We start from the raw sequence: 12,237 nt of genomic DNA on the forward strand, positions 1-12,237 counted from the left end.
TTAAATGACATAACCAAATGTGTACAATGATTGAGAGATTTCAAATTCAGATAAACTAGGTATGTTATGACTAGCACATTTGTCACTTAAAATGGGTGACTTCCTGTGTTTGATATACAAATGAAAGAGAGAACAAGAGTGATGGAGAAGGGTTGTTACCTTTTATTTACATGTGAAATCTAAAATCAAATCTCACAAAGGAAGAGATCATGTGTGTCTCCCTGGTTCAGTAAGATGTCTAACATTTAAAATGGTTCCTGACACACAGTGGGTCCTCAAGTATTTCTGAAAATAGGGAGGAAAGTAAGAGAGACTGAGCAAGGGAGGAAATAAAGTAGAAGAAGGGAAAACAAGTGAGTGCAATTAATGCCTTCTTTCTCTTGCTTTCTCTGTTTTCCACATTAATTTTTTTGTTGTTTCCATGGATAACTTGGCTTCTGAAATCTACATTTTATCTAGGATAAGAAGTATTATTTTTGGCCAACATAATAGCTTACTTTGATAGTGCACTGCTTTGTCATAAGCCAGGTTTGAGCCCAAACCCCACTGAACTGAAGGAAGATTTGGTGCAATAGACTCTTTCACTGTTTCTCTCTGTCTTTCTGTAATGACAGAAAAAGGGGGGAAGGGCTATGTCTAGGCTGGAGAAGACAACATGATGTTTATGTAGAAAGCTCTCATGCCAGAGGCTCTGAGGCCCCAGTTCTATCTTTGGCACCACCATAAGCCAGGGCTGAGCAGCAATTTGGTAAGAAAATAGTCTTGTATGTTAACTCTCTTTTCAGCCACCAGGTTCCGGATGCCAGTAAGATGCTGACCAGACTTCCCTGGACAGACAACCCCATCAATGTGTCCTGGAGCTCCACTTCCTCAGAGCCCCACCCTACTAGGGAAAGAGAGAGGCAGACTGGGAGTATGGATCGACCAGTCAACGCCCATGTTCAGCGGGGAAGCAATTACAGAAGCCAGACCTTCCACCCTCTGCAACCCACAATGACCCTGGATCCATACTCCCAGAGAGATAGAGAATGGGAAGGCTATCAGGGGATGTGGATGATATGGATATGATATGATATGGATATGGATGGGATATGGAGATTGGGTTATGGGAATTGAGCGGAATTGTACCCCTCTTATTCTATGGTTTTGTTAATGTCTCCTTTCTTAAATAAAATAATAAAAAAAAGAAAATAGTTTTGCTTTCTAAATATTAAAGGTTCCCAGAGAATTTAAAGGTAATGTTACTGAATATTAATCCCCTTCCATTGCCTTAAAATTCATCTGACTTTTGAAACCATGCACTTTATATAAAGTAGTTTCTTCTTCAAACTGAAGGCTTTTAATAACTTGTAGTCTAGCTTTTTCTTCTAATTGTTTGCTGCTTGAAATGTCAAGGCAAAGCAGGGATGGCAGTTCCCACATGGATATATTGCTTTATTTTTTTTAAGTCAATGCAAGGTCATAAGCAAATGATCAGCAATAAATAAGGGCCAGGAAATGGCTGTTGTCAGTTGATGGAACTATTATTTCAGGAGTCCCTCCACTAGCAACAAACTGCACTAGACGGATAATAGGCTGCAAGCACTAAAAGCACTATTTTTCTTCTATTCATTCAGCACCATTGTTATAGGATCTGCTTTCTGGAGATTGCTCCAAACAACCACACAAATTTAATATGTCAGGTCTAATCTTAAAACCATATATACTCCCCATTCAAGTTATAATCAAGGAAGAAAATCATAATGAAACTCAAACACTGCACTTTTGTCATAAGTGAATTTTAAGTATTCTTATTCCTGAAGTGTTTTTATTGTTAGTTTTGTAGTTTTGATTCCTATTCAGAGAGTGAATTTCTAAAAGTATCTTTCAGTTTAATCTTGAGCTAGAAGTTTGTGAGTCTATGAATATCCTTCAGTTTTTTGTTTGTTCTTTACTCTCGGATTAACTTCAAATTTCATTCATTTGACTATAATATTCAGGCTTCTCCCCCTCACTCTCCATGTTCCTTCTTCAGTTTTAACATATTTTACAGTGAACTCAGTGATTCCCCCACCACCACCACGTCTCCCTCTCTCTTCCCCGAGTCTCTCTCTTGCTTGATGGCACCTTTGTCCACTCTGATCCAATACAACACTTCAGTCACTTTATTTTTATTTGAAAGAGGGATAGGGAGAGCACAGAACACTACTCTGACTAAAGGTGGTGCTAGGGATAGAACCTGGAACCTCAGAGCTTCAGACATGAGAATCTTTTGCATAACTATTATGCTATCTCCCCAGCCCCACTTCAGTCATTTTTTTTAAATTTCTTTATTGGGGAATTAATGGTTTACAGTCAACAGTAAAATACAATAGTTTGTATATGCATAACATTTCCACATAACAATACAACCTCCACTATGTCCTCCTCTGCATATAATGTTTCAGGACCTGAAACCTCCCCATACCCCAGACTCTTTTACTTTGGTATAATACACCAACTCCAGTCCAAATTCTGCTTAGAGCTTTCCCTTCTGATCTTGTATTTCAACTTCTGCCTATGTGTGAGATCATCCCGTATTCATCCTTTTGTTTCTGACTTGTCTCACTTAACATGATATCTCTGAGATCCATCCAAGATCCTGTAAAAAAGGTAAATTCAGGCTGGGGAGACAGCATATGATTATGCAAAAACTCTCGTGACTTCGACTCTGAAATCCCAGGTTCAATCCCCAGAACCAACATAAACATAAACCAACATAAACCAGAGCTGAGCAGTGTTCTGGTCTTTCTCTCTCTCTCTCTGATTAAAATAAATAAATATTATTTTTAGAAAAAGAAGAAGAAGGTAAAACTCACCATGAATCTGAAGACTTTGGAGTCTCAGGAATAAGAGTCTCTTTGCATAATCATTATGCCATCTACCCCTGTTTGCATTTCTCAGTTCTCCATATAACAATTCAATGCCCCTCTAGGTCTGCCTCTGCCATCATGTTCCAGAAACTGAACCCTCCCCCACTACCCCCGAGTCCTTTACCTTGGTGCAATACACCAGACCCAGTCCAAGTTCTGCTTTGTGTTTATTGTTCAACTTTTTTTTGTAATTGGATTTATTTCATTGAAGGTGTCTTTAAAATTTAGATGGAAAAGAGTTCTGACAATATTTTCCTCTAAGTATTTGATAGTTTCTAGTCTAACATCCAAGGAGTGTTGAAATCCCCTACTATTACTGTGTTGCTGTTAATTTATTGTTCAGTAGATGTTTGATGTATTTAGATGGCCTCTCATTGGGTGCATAGATGTTAATAATTGTTAAGACCTCTTGACTGACTGATCCTCTGAGCCTTAAGTAATGTCCATCCCTATCTTTTAAAATTTTACTTGTTTTAGGGTCTATTGTGTCTGATTGTTCCTGCTCGTTTTTTGTGGTTCATTGGCTTGTATGGTAGTTTTACATCCTTTCACTTTGAGTCTGTGTTTGTCTTGTTGAGTTAGGTGGGATTCCTGCAGACAGAAGATGGTTGGTTTGTATTTTCTGGTCCATCTTCCTACTCTATGCTTTTTAAAAGGTGAATTCAGGCCCTTGAAATTTATTGATATTATAGAATGAAGATATTTTGACACCTTTATTCTAAAATTTCGGAGTGTTCTGATATATGGCGTGTTTATGATGTGATTGTTTATAAGCGAATTTTCAGGACTTCTTTCAGGGCAAATTTGGTGATAGTTGATTCCTTCAACTGTTGCTTGTCTGAGAAAGTTTTTATGCCTCCATCTAGTTTGAATGCCAGTCTAGCAGGATACAACAGTCTTGGTTGAAAGCCTTTCTCATTGAGTACTCGATAGATATCTTGCCATTCTCTTGTGGCCTGTAGTGTTTTTATGGAGAAATCTGCTACTAATCTTGTGGGTTTTCCTCAGTAGGTGACTCTTTTGTGTTTCTCTTGCAGCATTCAAGATTCTTTTTTTTTTCTTTTTTTCACTTCCAGGGTTATCACTGGGGCTCAGTGCCTGCACTACGAATCCACTGCTCCTGGAGGCGATTTTTCCCATTTTGTTGCCCTTGTTATATTGCTATCATTATTGTTGTCATAGTTGTTGTTGTTGTTGTTGTTGGATAGGACAGAGAGAAATTGAGAGAGGAGGGGAAGACAAAGGAGAGAGGAGGAGAGAAAGATAGACACCTGCAGACCTGCTTCACCGCTTGCGAAGCAAGTGAGGAGCTGGGGGTTTGAAACAGGACCCTACGCCAGCCATGTGCTTTGTGCCATGTGTGCTTTACCTGCTGTGATACTGCCCAGCTTCCTCAAGATCCTTTCTTTATCCATATTCCTTTTCATTCTATTATGATGTGTCTTGGTGTCTTTAATTCTTGGTTAATTCTGTTTGGGACTCTCTGAGATTCTTGAACCTTTATGTCTTTTATGTTGTCTAGAGTAGGGAAGTTCTCAGCTATTATAATGTCCTGTAAAATGCTTTCTTTCCCTCCCTCTCTTTCTTCCTCTGGAAAGTCAATAATGCCTATATTACTTCTTCTGAAGTCATCCCATATGTCTCTGTTGTTGTTTTCAGTATCTCTTAATCTCTTTTTGAGATCTCTTACTTATTTCTTGGTTTTCTCAAATTCATCTTCAATCTTGCTAATTCTGTTTTCTGCCTCACTTATTCTATTCTCTCTCCCCCTCTGTTGTTTTCTGTAGCTCAGCTATTTTGTTATCCTGTTCTGATACTGCATTAGCTTGTTCAGCTAGTTGTGCTCTTAACTCAGCTATTTCAGTTTTCAGCTCTCCAATTACCTTGACATAGTTAATGTGTTTTTTTTTCAGAATTTCATTTGCTGTTTCCCCATTTCTGATATTATTTTCAAACTCTTTCTTCACTCGTGTGACTAATACCTCAATTAGTGTTTGGACTTGTCCTCAAAACCCTTTGGGGGGAGTGGTTATCTGGACTTTTGTCCTGGTTTATTTCTCCAATGTTTCTTCTTAACCATTGTATATGATGTGTTATGAGGCCCCTCTCTCAGTACCATTCAATCCACTAATTACACTTGCCTGGATTGACTTGTGTCTGAGCAGGGAGAGTAGAGACTCAACTGCTGCTACTCTGTGCTGGTTATTGATGGTCAGCAGGTGGTGCTATTGTGATCTCTCTGGAGGTAGGATGGAGTTGGGGTAGTTGCTTTGGGTTGTCTTGTGGTCACAAATGCTCTGTTTTATGTTGTGTCCTTACATTAAATTCAAAAGGCTAAATACCCCCTGAATCAGAGATTGAGAGGTTTAAGCCCCTTTCTCTTTTCTTCCAGCACTAGGAACAACCTTCATTGCTTGCTGCACTTAAAGTGAAATTGCCAAAATGGTGTGCCTCCTGGAGCTCTGATTTGACTTTGCCATTCTCAACCCAAACCCCCTTTTGCCCTAACCACATGCGAGCACCCACCTGAGGCTGCAAAACTTTTAGCTGTAGATTATGACTTCAGTTGTGTCTCTTGTTGTATTTACTTGATGTTTTGGGAGGACAGACAATTTGATTCCTGTTATCCCATGGCTACACCTCCTGGAAGTACCTTCAGTCATTTTTTTTAAATCACTATTCCTACCTATACTAAGTTGCCAACTCCAATTGTCCAATCTCTGTCTCTATCCTTGCCATTTCATTTTCATACCTACACTTAGTCCCACCTGGAATATTGGAATGACCTCCAGACTGGTTACCATGTTTTATCATTTGTCTCTCCATCCTCCTTTATATGTCCATTCAGCTGCTTTCTTTCTTTTTAAAAAACTTTTTTAATAGTGTTTCAAAAATGAGTTACAAAACTGCATGTCAATAATGGTATAATTACATACCTTTCCCACCACCAGAGTTCTGAATCCACAATTCCTAAATTGCAAGTCACAGCAGTTCTCTCTGTTGCAGACATGGATTAGCCATCATCTCTACAACAATCTGTTTATATTTGTACATAATTGCCCCCTTTTTCTTCTAGGTCCAATCCTCTCTTCCCTTCTGAGCCACACATAATCCTATTACTATATCCAAATGTCCCTCCCTTTTCTTCCTTTCTGTCTGGGTCCTGATGAAGCTGGAGTTGACAGCTCTCTTATCCTCTTCCTCCTATCACTTCTCCCCCACTGGAAATATGGATCAAAACTTTTTGGGGGGTGCAGAAGGTAGGAGCTCTGGTTTCTGTAATTGCTTTTCTGCTAGACATGGTCATTGGCAGGTTGATTCATACCCCCATCCTGTTTCTGTCTTTCCCTAGTAGAGTAGAGCTCTGGAGAGGTGAGGTTCCTGGACACTTTGGGGAAGTTGTCTGCCCAGAGAAGTCAGGATGGAATCATGATTTCAGTTACTTTATTGAGGAGAGAAGTATCACTTTTCTCCCCTGCTCATAATGTAGCTGACTACTGATAGTTTTTGAAAAGTCCAAATTCTTTAACAACGTTCAAACATCTTTAGTCAGTCCCAGCCTGCCTTAACAACAGCTTTTATCACCATTACCTTCATCCCCTCTGCATGTACAAGTATGTTCCAGATTTATTATGACTTTCTCCAATTCACCCTGTCTGATAAAATCCAAACTTCCCTTAAGATCTCATTCAAATACCTCTCCTTTTATAGAAACATCTTTGATATACAAGCAGAGTTAACCATTATTTCCATTTTCTCACAGCCTTATGTTTATATTTTTACATGTGCTTGTCTTAGTTCAGGTTCCCAGAAGTGGAGCCTAGAGGTAGGATGTGTAGAGAAGTGTTTTATTAAGGAAATGCCTCCCAGAAGAGACCAAGACATGAATGAGAGAAACAGACCAAGAAAGGGTGATTTAGGCAAAGTTCCAATGGGAGCAGGTCAGCCTGACTCAGTAGAGAAAATCTAGGCTCTAATTTTTTTTCTGCTCAAAAGGCAAAGAGCTGGACTTTCTTACCCACCACACTGAGCAGTCACCCACTTGGACTAAGCAACCAAGAACTGAGTGAGTTGGTGGTACACCCAGTTGAGCTCAGACATGTTCAAGGACCTCGGTTCAAATCCCTTGTCCCTACTTACAGGAGGGAGCTTAATTTCGAACAATAAGTACAGGGAACTTCATGAGTGGTGAAACAGTGCTGTAGGTGTTTCTTTTTTCACTCACTCCTTCTCTGTCTCTGTTTCCTTCTCAACTTCTTTCTATGTTTCTACCCAAAACAACCAAGAGAACAAATAAATAACATCATCAACAATAAAAACAAAACCAAAAAAAAAAAAAACTCCCAAGAACTTGGGGCTTCTTGCATATGCACATAATACCTAGGGGTAGCTACTGAAGAGGAGTCATCGGTGTAATGAAGCAAACACACATCAGACCTAATGAAGGGATATATGGGAATGGTAAAAGGGATCCTCTTTATCTGGGAGGAGGCAGACAGTGTCAAACACATTCCTTTGTGTCCACCCAAGCTTCTCTCCAGCTGCTGGGAAGCTGGGATCCCTTTATAGTCATCCTTCTTCCCTTACAGCAAGGTGGATATAATTTCACAGCTGGAAGGGCTTAAATATCATTTACTTGATCAAATTATATACTCTTTTCCTAGGTCTTGTGCAACATCTTCCTGTTACTGATCATCTTGCTGAGAGTTTTTCCCCTCAGACTGGTTTTAGCTAAATAATAAAATATATATGACTTTTGGGGTTTCAAAACCTAAGGCTCAACTTTTCACCTGGTGCTTTTCTTCCTGGGGCAACAACTTGCTCAGCACATCTCTTCGGTAAATTCCAAGACAAGCTGCTTGCTCTGTTCAGTCAAGACTGCCAACCTAGGAAACATTTTCAAAAGATCATAGTCAACATCACTGCCAAGAAAAGACGTTCTTGGCACACATGGGGGCCTGGTTCAAGATGAGATGCCAGATGGAGATTTCAACTTCAGCTAAATTCCTGCTGGAAAAAAAAGTGTTTGAACTGCAGATGAGAAAAGCTTCTATGACAAATTTCCAAGTGTTGGAAGCTTTGGAGGAAAGTGGCAAGTGTTGATACACCTCCCCCCCAACCACATGCACACACACCATAGAACTACTACCTGCATCTGCTAGCTAAGTCTCACAAGTATGCCTTTGCTTTTTAAGAAGACTATTGGCCTTGATTTGATTTTTTAAAAGCATATTAAAGTGAACTCATTGAAAGCAAATACTGTTTGATTACAAGTACAGTTTATTTGCAAAGGATATGTCTCTATAGTATCTACTGTTAGCTGGTTTATTTACTTATTTACTTATTTTTATTTTTGGTAGCTGAGATACTGCTCTGTTTTCTCCACTAATGGTCCCATTATAAAGCTAATTAACAATTGGTTTGTCTTTCCCTCCCTGCAGTACTTTCAACTAACATGGATGATTTTCTGTCTGGATGCCCTTAGGTCCCTGACTTGCTGATGCAGGAGACAGAAAATCAAGGCAATTTTGAACTGTGGTTTATACTACAAGGATTCACTCAAAATTAGGCTGGGCCTTGGACTTTGCCTGAAATTTTGTCCTTGGCTGGCTTCTTTTCTGCTGTCCCTGTGTTGCTTCTCCCCTTCCACTTCTTTCACCACACTCCTACAGGTTTCTCATGGGAGTATCACTTTAATAAAACACCTACACATTAATCCTTATCTCAGGGTCTACTTTGGATAAATGGCCTGAAATTCTGGGCAGTTGTGAAATCTAAGGCAGTTTATGCTAATAGGTAGGCAGGGGCTAGGTTAAGCATACTAGTAAGAAGAGAAAGAATCCCAGTTTGAGCCCTGGCTTCCCACCTGCCATAGTGAGGGGGCACTTCAAAAGCAGTGGAGCAGGTCTGCAGGTGTTTATCTTTCTCTCCACACTCTATCTTCCCCTCCTTTCTCAATTACTCTCTGTCCTATCCAATAAAAAATGGTGGGAGCAGGGGAATGGCCTCCAGGAGCAGTAGATTTGTAGAGCAGGCACACAGCAATAATCCTGAAGGAAACAAAAAAGCGATGGAGCATTGTTTCTGGATTGAGGAATGTATGAATATTAACCTTATCAGTAAAGAGTCCAAAGATAATAAGGGGGAATGGGTGGTGGGCTCACATTTTACTAGACATGAAGATCAATGTTCAAAACCCTGTCCCTATCTTGAGAGGTTCAAGGGGAAGCTTCAGGAGCAGTGGGAAAGTGCTAAAAACCTCTCCCTCTGTCTGTCCCCCCTCCCTTCCTCTTTCCCTCTCTCTTTTAAAAATGGCCTCCAAGAACAGTGGAGTTGTGCAGGCACTGAGCCCCAGCAATAACCTTGATGGCAAAAATAAATAAAAAAATAAAAGTAACTCTGGATAAACCCAAATTAAGTATTTGGAGAATAGTTAATAAAGGGAGTGATCACAGAAATGTGAGCATGGTACAGGGAAACAAAAATGGTTCCATCCCCCACTCCCCTAAGACTCCCTGCCAAGAAGTCAATATGGGGAAGGATTGCTACCACCAAATCTAGGCTTCATCATCTAGGGGACAGCTACTGATAGTTCTGTGAAGAGAGATAGGTGATAGAATCCAGCATGTTAAGGGAAACAAACAACCTACAGATACCATATAGAGAGCCAGTCAGAAGAGTAAATACTCCAAAGTCTGATTCCTTCCTCCTTCAGTCTTTAGCCATTGACCATCAGCTGAATTAATAGGATACCATGTCACAAAGAAACCCCATAATGGAATACCTCTGGATTGATATCAGAATAGGTGGATAAGGGCAGAGAGGGCACCTGGAGACACACACACACACACACACACACACACACACACGAGAGGAAGAGAGAGAGAGACGGAGAAGGGGAAGTGTATGACTTGTCCTTGACTTGGACTTATGATCAGATACAAATAAATAGGTAATATATTTTCTCTCTGCTGATCTTGCTTTTTGTTAGTAACTATGTTAGTATCTGTGTTTTGGGTGACTCAGAGAGAGACTATATGATGTGAAGGAAAGAGCCTCAATGAGGAAGGATCAAGTGAAATAAATTTATATTAAAGTCTGAGTATGGTATCTGGGCATCTCAGCACTAGCTTCAAAACATCAGCCTCTAAGATGGAAATTTATGTTGATTGAAATAAGCCTCACAGAGCTCATTGTTATAAAATTTATTATTACTTTAACCTCAGTATTTTGGAGCAAAGAGAGGTCTAAATTTCAGAGGTCTGAAAGAATTATACCAATTCCTCCCCACTGGTGTTTGTGAGGTAGCCTACAGAACTGTTGTTTCTACACATTGCAATATATATTGGTTTCTTCTTGAATTTTATTTTCTAAATACTTTGAAGAGTTCAGAGGTTTTAGAGAATGGTAATTTTAAAAAAATTTTCATAACTACTGCTAAGTTCTGAGATAGCTATTAGTGTTACCTGTGGCCCCACATTTTGAAAACAAAATACAAATCAAAGACATATTTATTTCTTTATTTCTTTTTGTGTTGATGTATCTAATTACTTTCTCATCAATCCAGGTACAAAGATTCCCTCTGTTTAATTTACTCCCATATGTCCTCATTGGAAGCAATGCTTTATTCTGATTGTTCTCATTTTCTGTTTTTGAAATGGCCATTTTCCCTGCATTCAGCTTGGGCTTGGCTCAGAATATAAAGCATGGCTAAACATGGAGAGTAGTAGATGATTGGTCACTCAGTTATTTCAAGGTCTTTGAGATTAATCACGGAAAACAATATGAGTCCTCAGTATATATGCAGGAGCTGAGGTAGATAGGATGAAGACTGGGAGATGGAGAAATACCATTCCCACCATCCCTGGAGAGAGGCAAGGCCTAGCAGTGATTGCTTCCTTGGCTGACAGCCCTTGCTCCCTGGGTTCCCTGTAGACTACAGCTGAGTAGAAAACAGGTGTTTGTGAGGTAGACCATAACAAGTAGCCTACAGAATTGTGTTTTTACATATTGTAATATATATTGGTTTCTTCTGGAATTTTATTTTCTAAATACTTTGAAGAGTTCAAAGATTTTAGAGAATGGTAATTTTAAAAAATATTTGTAACTACTGCTATGTTCTGAGATAGCTATTAGTGTTACCTGTGGCCCCACATGGGAGGTGAGTGCTGGGGTGGATGGGACAAACCCAGGGGTTTGATGCACTCATGGAATAATCTTGAGTAAAATCCCAGACTATCCTGAACCCAAGTTCCTCATAGCAACAAGGAATTGGCTAAGATGAACTTAGGGCCCTCTCCCTGTTCTAATTGTCCACTTTATGGTCGAGTAGCCACTGGCCACATGTGACTGATCTGAGCTGAGATGTGCTCTAAGTACAAATGCACATGTTTTCAGACAGTAAAAGTACAAATGCAAATCATCTCGTTACTAAACTTTATATGCTGGAGTGAAAATATTTTGGAATATAATAGGTTGACTAAGATATAGAAATTAATTTTACTTATTTGCTTTAAGGTTTGTTTGGGTTTTGTTTATTTGTTTGTTTGTTTTTAGTTATTTGGTTTGTTTTGTTTTGGTTTGGTTTTTTTGCCTCCAGGGTTATCACTGGGGTTCAGTGCCGGGACTACATATCCACTTCTCCTGGTGGTCATTTTTTCCATTTTATTGGATAGGAAAGAGAAATTGAGAGAGGAAGGGAAAATAGAGAGGGGAAGATAAAGATAGACACCTACAGACCTGCTTCACTGCTTGTGAAGCATCCCTCCTGCAGGTGGCATCAGGGGCTTGAGCCTGGATATATGAGCTTTGTGCTATGTGCTCTTAACCACATATGCCACCACTTGGCCCCTAGTTGTTGTTGTTTGTCATTATTGTTTATTTGTTTTCATTTTCTTTTTTCTTCTTAATGTGGCTTCAGGATTTTTTAAAAATATTTTATTTATTTATTTATTAATGAGAAAGATAGGAGGAGAGAGAAAGAACCAGACATCACTCTGGCACATGTGCTGCCGGGGATCGAACTCAGGGGCTCATGCTTGAGAGTCCAAAGCCTTATCACTGCACCAACTCCTGGACCACGGCTTCAGGATTTTTTAATGGAGAGAAGACCTCGCACATGTGCTATTTCACTGTTTCTAGGCTGACTTTTTTTTTTAAATCTAGACAGAGATTGAGTGTGTGTGTGTGTGTGTGTGTGTGTGTGTGTGTGTGTGTGTGTGTGTGTGTGTGTGTGAAAGAGAGAGAGAGAGACAGGACAGAGGGGGGGACTGAAACTTCTCCCAGCTCCAGTGGCACTTCTATGTGGTGCCAGGTTTAAGTCTACGCTACATACATAGATAGCAAA

The sequence above is a fragment of the Erinaceus europaeus genome, chromosome 16 (genome assembly GCF_950295315.1).
Source record: "Erinaceus europaeus chromosome 16, mEriEur2.1, whole genome shotgun sequence".
Classification (NCBI taxonomy): Eukaryota; Metazoa; Chordata; class Mammalia; order Eulipotyphla; family Erinaceidae; genus Erinaceus; species Erinaceus europaeus.